The sequence below is a fragment of the Pinus tabuliformis genome, chromosome 8, assembly GCF_031772625.1.
Source record: "Pinus tabuliformis cultivar Carrire ecotype Pingquan chromosome 8, CPIR1, whole genome shotgun sequence".
NCBI lineage: Eukaryota > Viridiplantae > Streptophyta > Pinopsida > Pinales > Pinaceae > Pinus > Pinus tabuliformis.
The window spans coordinates 177,970,963-177,985,280 of NC_142294.1; the positions used below are offsets into that span (position 1 = coordinate 177,970,963).

Below are 14,318 nucleotides of genomic sequence, written 5' to 3' on the forward strand. Positions count from 1 at the left end.
AGATTTGATTAGCGTCCTCTCTCTGATAGTTCTTGATTCCACTTGGAGATTGATGATCTCTTACTCATCCCTGGGCGAATTCAGAGAGGCAAGTGTCACAGGAGAAGTTTCTGGAAGATTCCATGATCATCCACCTTGCAAATTGACTATGCCATTTGTCCACTCTCGCCCATCGCACCGCATAGAAGGGCTTTTCAGTATGCATCGCACCTCCCATGTGCATTTAGGTGGGATGCATTGCACTTTGACCATGGAGCAGGTGAGATGGTCTAGCTTTGACCAGTTCTGAGTAGTTTTTCATGGAGAACTTCTGGGAGATGATGTAATCAGCTGACCTTGTTCTTTTAGGGGATGGAACAACACTTTTAGGAACTTAGGAGTCCTTGGTTTATGGACATGTTTGATTGGGGTTACAGTGCCCAAAAATGTCTATAACAACCGGTTCACTCTACATCATTCACCACCAGATTATAAACAGAGGGACGAACCTACAAAGCACTGAACCAATTATTGTCAAAGGAGACGTCATCACATCAATGTGGAGTAATTGAGTCATCGAACTAACTCTAGAAATATAATTTTTCATTGAATCCTTTCCAATTTGTCGGATTCATGAAGCTACATATTTTACATATGGTTCAAATTGCTATCATGTGGAGCATGCCACATCCACAATTGTTCACCTCTCAGCCACTGGATCTCGACAGTAATTTATTAACTTATCTCACAGTGGCTCGTTTTCTGCAACTCTTTTATCGCACAAGTGGAGTGGTCGAAAGAACAATATCACCACTAACACGATCACTTCCATTGATCTCGGAGGATGGCTCCCTTCACAACTTACACCGAAGCTCTTTCTGCATCTGACAAGTCAGATCATAATTCTCTAGCTGAAGCAAATCTTAAGGGTCGATTGCCACAACCACTGCTACTCTTCTAGTGAAGCGCTCAAGAAATCCATTGATTATAGTCTCCCAGTGAGCTTGAATGAGACTATTGTAAACCAATGATTCACAGGATATATCCTCGGACAAGTGCTATCACTGGCAGTTTTTCTACTCCCATGGACCTTGAAAATAGCATGCAGAGGTGGACTTCTCTTGCAAAATGTCAAATGATGAAGCGGTGCCAAAACAGCGGCATGGTGCGATGGACCTCCTCCTCAGGTCACCGTCTCAAATGGAGCTATGCATCCTTTATGATGAACGAACAAGAAACTAAAACATAATATACTCTTTTATTTCCCTCAGCCCAAAGGGGGCAAGTCCCGAGGCCCTTACGGGGAAGGATACTATGTTAAATTTTGAGCATTCACACTATATTATTTCACATCAAATAATGTTACATATAAATACATTTAGTGTTGTCAAAGATCGGTAAACTAACTTGGACACACAATCCCTTGGTTGAGAGAATATCTTAACCACACACCAATCTAGGAAACACCTAGATATAACAAACATAAGGAATAGGAACAAACAGGAGATAGAATGAATCACAACTGAGACAAGTAGGAATTACAATTTCCAAGTGCTTTTAGGCATTGAAATATTGGAGCGAACTCCACGAGAGGCAACCGAGGTTATGACTACTTCACCAATGTCTTTTCCTAATGTGCACAAAGGCTTGCACAACTTCAAATTTCTTCCACTCATATGGTCACTATGGAGCTCCAATGTCTTCAAAGTGCAGAAGAAGTTCATTGTGCCGGAGTGCCGAAAAATGCAACGCTTAGCACTCTTGCACAATAAACTTCCTCTACATTGTAATAATAAATTGTCACATGGAGGCTTGAACCAAGCAATGCAGGTTTAGACACATGATCATCATAGATATTAACACTCGTTAAAGGTAATGCTAATAGCCCCAAGTATGGTGTAATATCAGCCCAAAATATTATCAAAAAGTGACTTTTTAACATTTCCATGTTCAAAAACAATTTCTCTTGCTTTACACTTAACTAAGCAAACGCACACTAAACATTTGGGCTTTAGATGAAAATATCGTTACCAACTTTAATAATCTTCGAAAACATTTTCACTATATAATAAATGTCAAGAGTAAGCGTTTCTTTCCACATTTGGTTAGTGTTACTCTCACAATAAGCTTCGTTGCATCCTCCTTCAACATATAATAAATGTCGAAAGTCGTAAGTATAACACTGCCACGAGTGGACACCAAAATATGATGCCTCAGCGCCTATAGGCATCGAAACCCCCATACGAGTAGTCCACTAGCATGTGTTCCTTAGACAAGAGTTTTGGCCTGTACAACAACTCACATATGAAGTCGAACCAAAGTATTGTCATAGGGCGTCGTGTCTTTGGCGAGATACACTCTTGTAGGAAAAGAGTTTTGGCGTTAACAACAACTCACATATGAAGTCGAACCAAAGGATTTTGTCACAGGGTGTCGGTGTCGTGTCCCTGGCGAGATACATTCTCGTAAGAAAAACGTAAAGCTTCTACGCTATCCTTACAAAAATGAAAAAAACTTCGGAACTGGGGTTTAATATTTTACACCCACATTAATCTATTATCGAAGTTTTTTCTTTTTAAACGGGCGGGGCTAGTTCTCTACAGAAGCATCATGGCCTTTTTTTTTATACATATTTTACAAATACGTGTCAGAACTCGGCTGATAAGCGTCATATTGTTTTTTGATAATTCGCCATGGGTCTGAATATGCTGCAGCATGCAGCTCCGCGGATTCGATCGCGGCCGGGGGTGAGCAAACCAACCGCCCCGACCGTTGCAACATGCACTCACGTGCAATCTATTATCGAAGTTTAAATGTGCGAAGTTGCTGAAAAAGAGCCACCTCTGCATACCCATTCTCCGCACCTAACAACTAAGAGCCACCTCCGCATGACCATAATTTCAAGTAACAACTATAATTTTATCTTTTGCATAAATATTTTTAGTGCAGTGCTTTATCCTTTCATATAATATTTTTTTATTCACTTTAGCGATAAATAGTTTGATTTATTTTATTTCAGTGGATTGGCTTTTTCATATTTTAAGAAAATATTGATCATCTTATTAAAATAAATAATAAGTATGAAAGAGAGGTAAAACAGTTAGTGGTTAATAATAAATGAAAGGAAAAATGGACAGAGGCAAAGGAAGGTGTGGAGGTGGGAGGTGGCTTTCTTTGTGGAGGTGGTTTTTGTTGTAGAGAGGAAGATGTGCGGAGGTGACTTTCATTGTGCAGAGGAAGCATATGCAGAGGTAGGAAAAAAGACGAATTGTGATTGCAGAAAGCATTCTCACTACAAACTATGGACCCCACACTACCTTAATCAATTACTCACACTACCTTAATCAATTAATTAGCTATAAAAATAAGACATATACTGTGTTACAACTATTACCCTTGTTACAAAAAGAATTTTAACTTGTTACAACTATTTGTGGGTTTTTATTTTTTATTTTTTTATTAATTAATAAATTACCTAATTTTAAATTATAAGTTTGTTGAATTTAGAATGAAATGTGATTCTTTTGTACGTATGAATATTTATTATTGATTTTAAAACATTTATTTAAATGGTTCCATTAGCATTTTTTCAATTACATGTTAAATTTAGATTTTTGCTTAAAATATAGAGGTACTTTTAGTAGTATTCAAATTCTAATGTAACAAACATCTTTTGATGATGTATAGTCATTCTAGTCATATGATATCCATTCCTTTACATGGTCAAAGATATAATTTATAACACTTAATGAGTCTATAAAATATATTTCTTCAAATATAAATTTAATATTACTTTTCCTTTATGACACAATATGGAGATCATTAAATCAACTAATGAGATATTAATATATTATAAACCAATTAATATAGCATATATTCCCTATATGATAATAAGTTTTTCTTTTATTCTAGTGTAATTTTAGATGTCATTTTTGCAAGTTATATAACATTTTCACTTCATAATGTTTCAACATTATTTTAGATATTTTTTTATTTGAAATTCAACTATATATATTTTAATTTTCCATAATTTTAGAATATTTTATTTAAATTTGTGTATTTATAATGGAATTTAGTTATAAGGTTAAATTTTGGGAGAGAGTTTTTACATTTTAAAACGACAATTTGATAAAACTTTCCCAAATATCATTTAATAAAGATTTAATAAAATTTGGGTGGGTAATATACATATATTACAAATTTAAAACTAACTAAAATAAAATAAAATAAAATAGGTATACTTTTATAAATTTTATAATCAAATTATTATAAAAATAAACCCCTTATTTCACATTAAACAAAAATTAATTTAATATATAAAATAAATATAAACTTCAAAATATTATATTATTATTATTATTAAACTAAAACATATTGAGATTTATGGAAGCCTGCCCTCCTACAAGATGCCCACGTATACAAAATAAATCCTCCACTCCTATGTTTTGAGAAGTGATTTCTAGTAACAATGAGAAACATGGAACTAGTCCAATCGTGAAGAGTACAAACCATTAGATAGATGGCATATTAATAGAGATTGCGAATGCAATGGATACGTTTCTTAAGAGGCTCAAGCAAACAAATGAAGGTTTGACAAGAAACCATCCCTTTTTATTAGAAAAATAAAAAAATACCTTCCACTTCAATGTAAATATTGTTATTATATGCTTTTGCTTATTTTTTTTTTTCACCCGGTGAATTGGTATTACATACCTAAATTATTATATATATAATTTTATTTTTTTTTCTTTTACCATCGTGAATCGATATTATATATATAAATTATTAATAAATAAATTATATATTATTGAATTATTTATGAGAGTTATGGTTGTATTTGTTACTAATTTTCATGTATTGAAGTACTTGTGAATTTCAATGTTATCAAATAATAATTCTCTAAGAAATATCAAAATAGGCTTTTTAAGATCTCTGAAATGCAGCAAAGATAAAGCAAGATAGATTTTAAAATTATATTTATCATTAACTATGTTTAAATTTTTATAAAACTTAAATCTACATATTATTATATATGTATATATATTTTTGAATTAAATCTACATATTATTATATATGTATATATATTTTTGAATTTTTTTTCAATTATATAGTTTGTTTTGCTATTAATCATGGAAGAATGTTTTTCCAAACGTGAAGGCCTAATCCAATAAGTAAAGAACACAAATAAATTTTCAAGGAGAAACTAATATCAGCATAGTGACAAACTGTCCATATCTTCTATTTAGAATATGTGATATAGACATGGATTCAATTTTTTCAAAGGGAATTATTTATTATTTACAAGTTAATTCTATTACAAAGGATTTGCATGAATTGAAAAAAATTAGAACTCTTAAGTGAAATAGTCTTTAATCTTTTGTTAAAGGAAAGAAAATGGTTGTTTTTATTGGAACTTTTACCAATCTCAAACTAATTAGTAGATTAAGTTTGTAAATATTTTGTTGTCATGAGCAACATAACCTACTTGATAGCAAGGGTTTCTACTTAATGTGAGGTCTTAATTAGACCTCACACCATTTAAAATAAGGAAATAATTCATATTCTACCTTAAAAATTGTTTTTTTTTGCTATGAAATTGGTTGCAAAATACACAATGCAATATGCTATTATCCTATATGAAAATTGTAATCTTATCTAACCAATCCCAACTAGGAGCCAATTTTGACCAACAAGTATAATATATTAATTTATTCTTATAGATATTTCTAAAACCAAAAAACTAGTTAAAAAATACAAAAAATAAATAAGCATCAATAGAGATGAAAAAGAAAATAAATTTGTTACAACGATGTTATTCAAAATTTCATATGTGCCAACTCAAAACAAACATCTCAAATGAGCAAAACAAAACATAAACTATAAAATTTATTGAAGAGTCAAGAATAGAATGACAAATAAGACCAGTCTTTTAATTAATTCTTTCACATCCTGAAAATGAACCACCGTTGCTGGTTTGAATCATCGATTTAAAAAGAAATTGAATGCAATGGATCTGAAAAAAAATCTACACAAACATAAAACCCAATCAAAATTCTCAACATTTTCAATACAACCCCAATGCTTCTCCTTAAAATTAGCTCTCAAAGTTTTTTCTCATTATAATCCTCCAAAAATTTATAAATTTACAATTATCCAAAGAGCCTTTTCTGCCAAAGATCAATGCGATTATAAATCTTTTAGAATATAACTACTTGTATTTGGTTTGCTTCTTTGATGCCACTATAAATTTCCAACTTGTTTTTTAAACTTTCCTAAAGACTTTATTAAATTACGCTTTATTTTGCAATATGGTCATAATAAACCAATGCGACTTATCTTGAATATAAGATGCTCACACTCCATGTTGAGATGAAATTCCTAAGATACATCTAAAAAGTCGTTTCTCAAAGGCTAATTCATAAGATATTAGCTCCCTCGGCATGGGAGCATGTATTTGTTTAATGTAGTTAAGAAAGGAATAATTAAATTTACTTCTCTAAAGGGATTAGTGACATATTCTTTTAGGATGCTTTATGTGATCTTTGGAGTTATTCCAATTATGCTTCCTTTATTTTTTATATTTATTTTTCATTTAAGATGTTTTTCATGGAATTTGGTGCATCCATGTCTTATAAAAAAGTGGTAGATGGCATTTTTTAATAACATTTTCCAACAACAAGATGCAACCACTTGCAATTTTTTATAGAGATAGTAATTTCTTTTCTAATATTGTAATTGTTGTTTAGCAATTTGACAAAGTTACATAACTTAACTAGTTCAACTTGTTTGACATCCTTGGAAAGTATTCTAGAGCATCTTTTTCTTTTTCTTTCTTTTTCTTTAGCTCATCCATGTCAAGTTGCACTCCATGTACTACCACATTCTTATCTTTCACATTCTCAAAGTATGTAAAGAACTCGTTGGCATGATCTTGGAACTCTTCTAGATTAGTGTACATCTTTTTTTGTATAGTTCTAAGTTCACCCTATACTTCAATGCCACAAGCCATGAACTTTGTTACACTGGTTATATCACCTTTGTAGTGCGTTACTTTCTAGTCCATATTTTCTATCTTTAATTTATATTCTTCTAACTCTCTAGTCATGTTCTTGATATTGAACATGAAGCTTGAGAGAAGGAAACACCTACATATGTTTTTGAAACCAAATCAATTCTTGTGTCAACCATCAAAGGTTTCTTTGTTGTAAATATGAGTTCAAGAACTCCTAGTAGCTTCGTTTTCTTGTGGGACATTTTGGCCACTCAACCTTTAGTTTTATTGAAAAGAAAAGAGAAAATAATTGCTACACTATTTGACTTAGAAGGGGTGAATTATCCCAATCAAAATTCACCTAAAGGGAAATTCCCCTTTATGATGGATGCTCTTGGTGTGATGTATAAATTTCAGAAGGCCTAATATCCATAGGTCTTGAATTTCTAGTATCCTCTTCTCTTTTCTTATCCTCTTCCTTTGTTTTCTTTCTTTCCTCTTCTTCTTTATGAAATTTCAATGCTTAATCTTCCTTCTTTAATATTTGTTTCTCTGCTTTAGTTGTTGTTGTTCAGGCTTTCTTCTATTTTTTTTCTCTCCCTTTCATCTTTCTCCTTTTCAACTCTCTCTTCCTTTGCTTGCTTCCTCTTTTCCTATATCTTTTCTTATATTTCACTATTTTATTATTGCTCCCCATCCTAAATGTCACTTTATTCAAATATGTAGTGCTTATATGGACTTCCTCTTCTTGCCATACTTTGTTTTGGTAGAGTCACCCATATTTATAGGTGTGGCACTAGAGATATTGACTATGTCTAAGGCTTCATGGCTCCTAAACCTTTCCTCTCCAAAATGGAAGGTGATCAAGACTTCAACCTCCACAACTACTTCCTCGACACTTTTGAAACCATAAACTATGAAATGGAAGAGAAGCAAGAGCCATAAATATAATTTTTCATGAGAAAAGGAAGCTCCGACTCAATATAAAAATGTTTTATACGCTGCTTCCTACGAGGCCAGTTTGTTAAGGATAAATTTGGCTAGAAAATGGGGAGCTTTGGTGGCTCTAAAAAGTATCAAGCACATTCCCCTATTAGTAACATATCAGTGACCTACACTAGTTTCCTACATGGAATTATCTAACATAGCTTTTGTACTCTCACAAACGATTGTCATGTACATACAATCCTTGAATTACTCACACATTTGTGTGTAATGGATTCTATAGTGATTCTCCCATAAGTTGTAACAATATATATGGATGGGAGCTTTAGTTAGCTACCACTACCAACCCATCCTTATGAAACAATTAACCATGCAAGTAGTTTCAAGTAGGTAAGAAGACATGAATAATGTAGGTGCATGCTTGAGGCCATATGTTTGGCCTTGGAGATAGCTTAAACCATGAAAGCTGACAAGATAGTGGCCTAGTTGAGTATGAATGCATGTATAATGGGAACCTAGGATTCCTTTAACTGAGTCACATCTTCTTCTCCATGTAATCTATTGATAGATCCACTATGATTTTATATGGTTTCCTTAAGTGGATAGTAGAATGAGTTCACATTATCCTTTCCTTGAAATTTTTAAGATTGACCCACTATTTTTTCTTGATATTGAAAATGAAGCTTGAGAGAAGGAAACAACTACAAATGTTGTGGAAACCAAATAATTTATTTTGTAAACCATCAATGGATCCCAAAATTCTTTGGGTAGAGAAAAAGTCTCACGCATACCAAGGTTGCTAAGAATCACTCCTTTTCAAGGTTATAACATTCCCCCCAAAACCACATAAATAGACTAGAATTATTATAGAAGTAGGGGCCAATTTCAAACACTTTGGCCTTGTCTTCCAAACTTGTAAAGATAACCGTAAAGAAGCCTTTTGCTGCCATTTCCAAATCAATTTGACCTTTCGGTTGCCATTTGTTGTAGATCCATCTTACTAAATCTATCTCTGAAGGCCATATACCAATAAAATTGCAAATAAAGGTGTGGTATTCCATATGTTGTCTATATATTTTTAGGTTAGTGAGTTGAACCTCATATTTGGGGTTGGTTGTTGCTTTAGGCGGGCATCGACTCTTGAATCAGGATTTCCATTGCGCTCCTAGAATCTTAGTGTCCCATGATTCTTCTCCTACATTTGGCGCTCTATATCCTCCCTCTCCAATAGTATGTGAATGATTTTCCCCAATCACAACTTTTTTGTAGGAGGGCCGCGCACCCTTCCCCACGTGAGCACTTATGAATGTAATCAGATTTGAAAATAGTGATAGTGTCCAAATATTATATGTATTCCTACTGGGGCTCCATTATTCTTCAAATGCAAGAAAGGGTTTGCAGTGTAACCAAACCCTAACTTTAGAAGAGCATTTCCAATGGTTGCCACAACATATAAAAAATACAATATTATAATTATCATATATTAGTTTAATATCTATTTTAGTCTTAAAAATATGAATTAGTCAATATATTCATTTTACAATCTCTTATGATGGGGATGTGTAATTCCTTCCATGTTCAATTTGGAGTTGAAAAATATCCCTTTTAAAATAAAAACAAAATATTCACTAAAAAAATAAATTAGATCCTTCTTAACCCTCAATTTTCAAGGAATTGAATACAATTATGCACTCAAAAATACAATTCAAGCAATAAAATATTACAATTTCACAAAGATATATTGTTGAAACTTTTTATTGGGTGTTGCTAAAAAATTGAAACATATATGTAATTATTTTCATGTTGAACATGGAGTTTGGAGTTTTGGGTGTGTGTGTGTGTCTAACCAGGGTAGATCCATCCTAACTTGAGCTAGAGGTATCAAATATCTTGAGTTGCAATTTTTTTTCAAATTTTACATTTCAACAAATTTGTACATCAAGAAATTTGATACGTATACTTCATAAATCAAAAGTTAAAATAAATCTATACTGATAAAATATATAATTATTATCTTCACAATATCTCTAAATTATGATAATCTATATAATAAACAAAATCATTACTCTATACTAATAAAATATACAACTGTTATCTTTTTAATATCTTTAAACTGTTGTAATCAATAAAATAAACAAAATCGCTAATTTTGAAAACTTTTTCAGATAAATAAAAACAAATATATTCATAACTAGACTACCATTTTTTAATTTTTTTTTAACCTTTTAAACTATTACATATAATAAAAATTACTAAACTATAATGTTAGTGTTCAAACTAAACTTCGCAAGACAAGTACTAAAAGAAGTGCTGCAATCCTGATAGGAAGTTGCCTAAACAAGGACGTGCCACTCAACAACTTAGGCTCGTTAAAGTTTCTCATTTCAAATCAAGGTCGATTGAAGTCATAATTTTAGCTTAAATGCTTGCAATTGGATTTTATATTTTTTTAAATTCATAACTACATATTTGTTTTTCCCATAAGACCAACAACGAATTTTTTTGTGTATTTGAAAACTTTATTGAATACTAAAATTTCTTGGGCATTTTCTACTTATCATTGAATTTTGATTGAAAAAATGAAAAAATCTTAGTTAAAAATTTTTGTTATCCATTTTGCAAAATATAGAAATTTTATTACAAGGTATATCTCAACCAGAGAAGGATTACATCCATTGACATCTCGGAACTCTATCTTCTGCAAAAACAAATCTAGTCTCTCGCACTATTTCGGCATCTAGACGACATAAGAGATTAAGGGTGATTTTTTCAAATATTTACTGCTACGTACTTCTACATCAAACATTTCCGACTGTAAACCAAGTAACGATGGTTTTTCAATGCCCACGGCATCTTATTCCTTTTAATTTTCGTTTTTGGTGTGGATTTTTGATTGCAAAGTGTGATCAGACTTTTGTTTTTGACACAGGAACTCTGGGTTATAACACCTGAATAATTTTAGAAAGAGCCGGCTAACGTTCACACAGGAGTAGATTCAAGCTGGGATCCGATCATATCTTTCTCGAACTGTTTAATGGATGTTGCCAGAGCTTTCATGGTGCCATCGTATACATAAGGAGTGCCTCCCACCCAAGTCACGTTGTGTATCATCGATTGCTTCACCCATTCCCTGCACGGCTCTTCTCTGGTAGATATGGTGTTATGATAATGGTAGTATCTTATTTTGCCCTCTGTCTTGTGGCTTGTTTTCCCCATCAAATTCTCAGACATGTGAACTCCAGTCGCGTACATATTCCTGGTCTGCGCTGCATACTTGCGATCCCTCCATATTCCTGTCTTCACATCCCTGAATACTAGCTTCTCAAATCCCCATTCCCTGTTCACCAAAAATTTTAAATCAAAATTATCATACTGAATTACAAATCCAAAATTAATTGAAAAATAGGGTTGATAATTGAAAAACAGGGTTGATAGCCGATTTTCAGGATATTTTGGAATTTGATGCGATAACTGTCAAAGTGAAATACAATTGACCTCAGATTTTGGAATATTCCTAAAATCTACCATAAAAATAAAAATGCTCAGCCTTACCTGGAATGGGTATTGTTAGCCAACTCGTTAAGCAGATTATACTCCAAGCAGAGATTGCCAGACATGGTATATTGCTCAATGGTGAACTGTGTATAATCTGAGAACTCATTCAGCACAGATTGGAGAGCATTCCCCTGAGGAACATAGATATATTCATCTATATCGAAGAAAAATGTCCAATTCGCCATGAATTTGTATCTGTGCAAACAATCATTTACAATGAGGAACTGATTATGGTAATACCCATCGAACTTTTCTTGCTCTGTTATGTCTTGCAATGTCACACGACCAGCTTGAATCCATGGCTCCAACACCTTTCTAACTTGAGGATGAACCCCACCCGCATTGTAAAAAACGAAATGCGATCGAGGGCCGAAGAACTTGGCATGATAAGCCATCCATTCTCTCACTCTCTTAGGACTCAGGTCACCGAACAACGGGGAACCACAATAGAGATAATCATAGGGAGGAGCCTGGCTGAAAACAGAGCCATTGTAGGCACCTTCTTCTTCTTTCAGAGCAACGATCTTCTCTGGTTTCCCAGACTCGTTGCAGTGATGTGCGTGAAGAATGAGCTCTCCACCATGGCCATCTGTGCCAACATTCTGAGAAAATGTGCAGTTGACAACCACGACTGTGTAAACTCGGCCATAGCCCCAATCTGGGAGCATTTTCTCGACCTTTCCCTTCAATCTACCAGAGGATGAATTCTTGGGGATCCATTCACATTCAAATCGTGGGTTACCATAAACATGGAGAGGCTTGGAAGCAAGCCCAATTACAGCGAAGGTGTTTGCACCTCCTCTGTATGCCCCCATTTGGATAAACAAGTATGCAGCATTCCCATAAGGAAGAAAAACCCTCTTATTCGGATCTTCTTTCACATGAAGTTCAGCACCTCTGCTGGCATTATGAATTCTGCTTGCCTTGGCCATGTCCTCCAGTTCTGTAGTTCTGACTTCAAAACGGTATGCACCTGGATTTGAATCTTGGTGGGGAAATGCTGGTGCCAGATATTTATAGGAGAAGAAATTGTGTCTACCAAATGGCATAAAGTGGCCTGCTATAAGCAAAGAAGCCATAACAAGAATTGTCTTCATAAGAACTTTAGCCTCCATGCAGCTTGAAATAAATTCAGGTACCACAAATTCCTTGTCTTTCTGTTTCCCCATGGTCATAGCAGAAACTGAACAGAAGGAAGGAACTAAAATTTGAGTTTCTGTGTGACCTCAGAGAATTTTTTAGTGGACACAGAAACCAACTTAGTACAAATATCAATGCATAGATCTGTTCACCTTCAGCCTATATAATAGTGAATGTCTACATCTCCAGTGTTGTTGGGTGTGATTTGTGAGCTTACCACCTTGAATGGTAATACTAGAAAGAAACTCCGAGATTGATGGAGTTGAATTAGTTTGTTCAATGGTTAAGAGAAGAAGTGTCTAGTATGGCAGGCCATATGTCACCTTGCCTTCCCTCCTCCTTTCTTTTTCCAGTTTGACCAGAGAAAATGTTTTCAATATATGGGATTTACAAAGGTTTTAGTGTAATTATTCAAATTGTTAATTACCATCATCATTCAAATTGTTAATTATCATCATTATACCTTCTTAATTTATTAACACTCTTGCTTTCCATAATAAGAATGTCTGAACTTGTTAATAGATCGTCAAAGCGAGTATGAGAGCACACCTGCTGAGGACAAAATTACTCGTTGGTAGGGAGTAATTGATGACATTTTAGGCCACCTGTCCCCTTCAAAACCTTTGTCACAATAACTACTTAATCATTAAAGCTGACCTTTTATTTTCATTCATCGGGACTTCAGTAGTAAAATATTTCGTATTTGCCCTTGTGCAAATCAAGCTAAAAACTCAATTAAGTAATCAATTAAGACAATATTGTCGGAAAATGCAGGTTAGTGGATGATCCATGGTGTAATTTCAACCATAGATATTTCACTGAACTTTGACAATTTTAAAGGATAAATCCCATTTGCTGCTTTAAGTAATTTCTTAAAACGCTACCCTCAAAGCATGCATTAGATTAATCGACAATATAGTTATTGATATTCCAAAGGATGGTAGAGTAGTTATCTGTATGTTCAAGAGAACTGGTTGCATGAAATGGTATCACATTCGGAAATAACAGCATTTCACGACTCTTGAATTTACACGCGGAATTTACATATTTCAATAAATGTAGATCATGAAATGCTTAACCAAATGTGTAATAAGTTTTTAAACTCTCTGTAATCAGAAGGATAAAATATTATGACTAATTGGATATGAATTAAATTATCACACAACTATAACACTCTCTCCCATTCCCTTGGACTTCACTCTCTCCCATTCCCTTGGACTTCTCAAGTTGTGGGAGGTGTTATTTTTTACTAACTCGACCTCTATCGTCTCACTGTGAAGATGAGGTTATAAAACTCCTGCTCCAAAACATGCAAAAATGATTTCTGATATCACCAATATATACAACTTGTCTAGGGCTTTTTGTCGATATAAACTTTACCTCTATTTGATTTTTGGATTGAAAGATATGCTTGTTCAAAGTCCAGCCAATCACATGGCACTACATCAATGTCACACTGCCACGTGGGGTCCACGTAGACTCAGGATCATAGGTCCCACCAAACCCAACCTCGTGGTGCTTTGCAAATCTATACTTAATATATCTAGCATCGAAGGAAAATCTAAGGTGCACAACTTTTCCCATAATACAATATTTCCCCACACTTCCTAGATCACCTGAATCTCGAATCTCCTTCTTCACAAGACATACTATGGAGCCCACATCATGCACGTGGTTACTTTGTCCATCGCGACTTCCTCCACCTTGT

At 33.7% G+C, this 14,318-nt stretch overlaps 1 pseudogene; it reads right to left on the reverse strand.

The window, feature by feature from the left end:
• Positions 1-10,894: 10,894 nt before the first annotated feature.
• On the reverse strand, positions 10,895-12,639 carry LOC149234710 (galactan beta-1,4-galactosyltransferase GALS1 pseudogene; annotated as a pseudogene).
• Between the last annotated feature and the right edge of the window lie 1,679 nt (positions 12,640-14,318).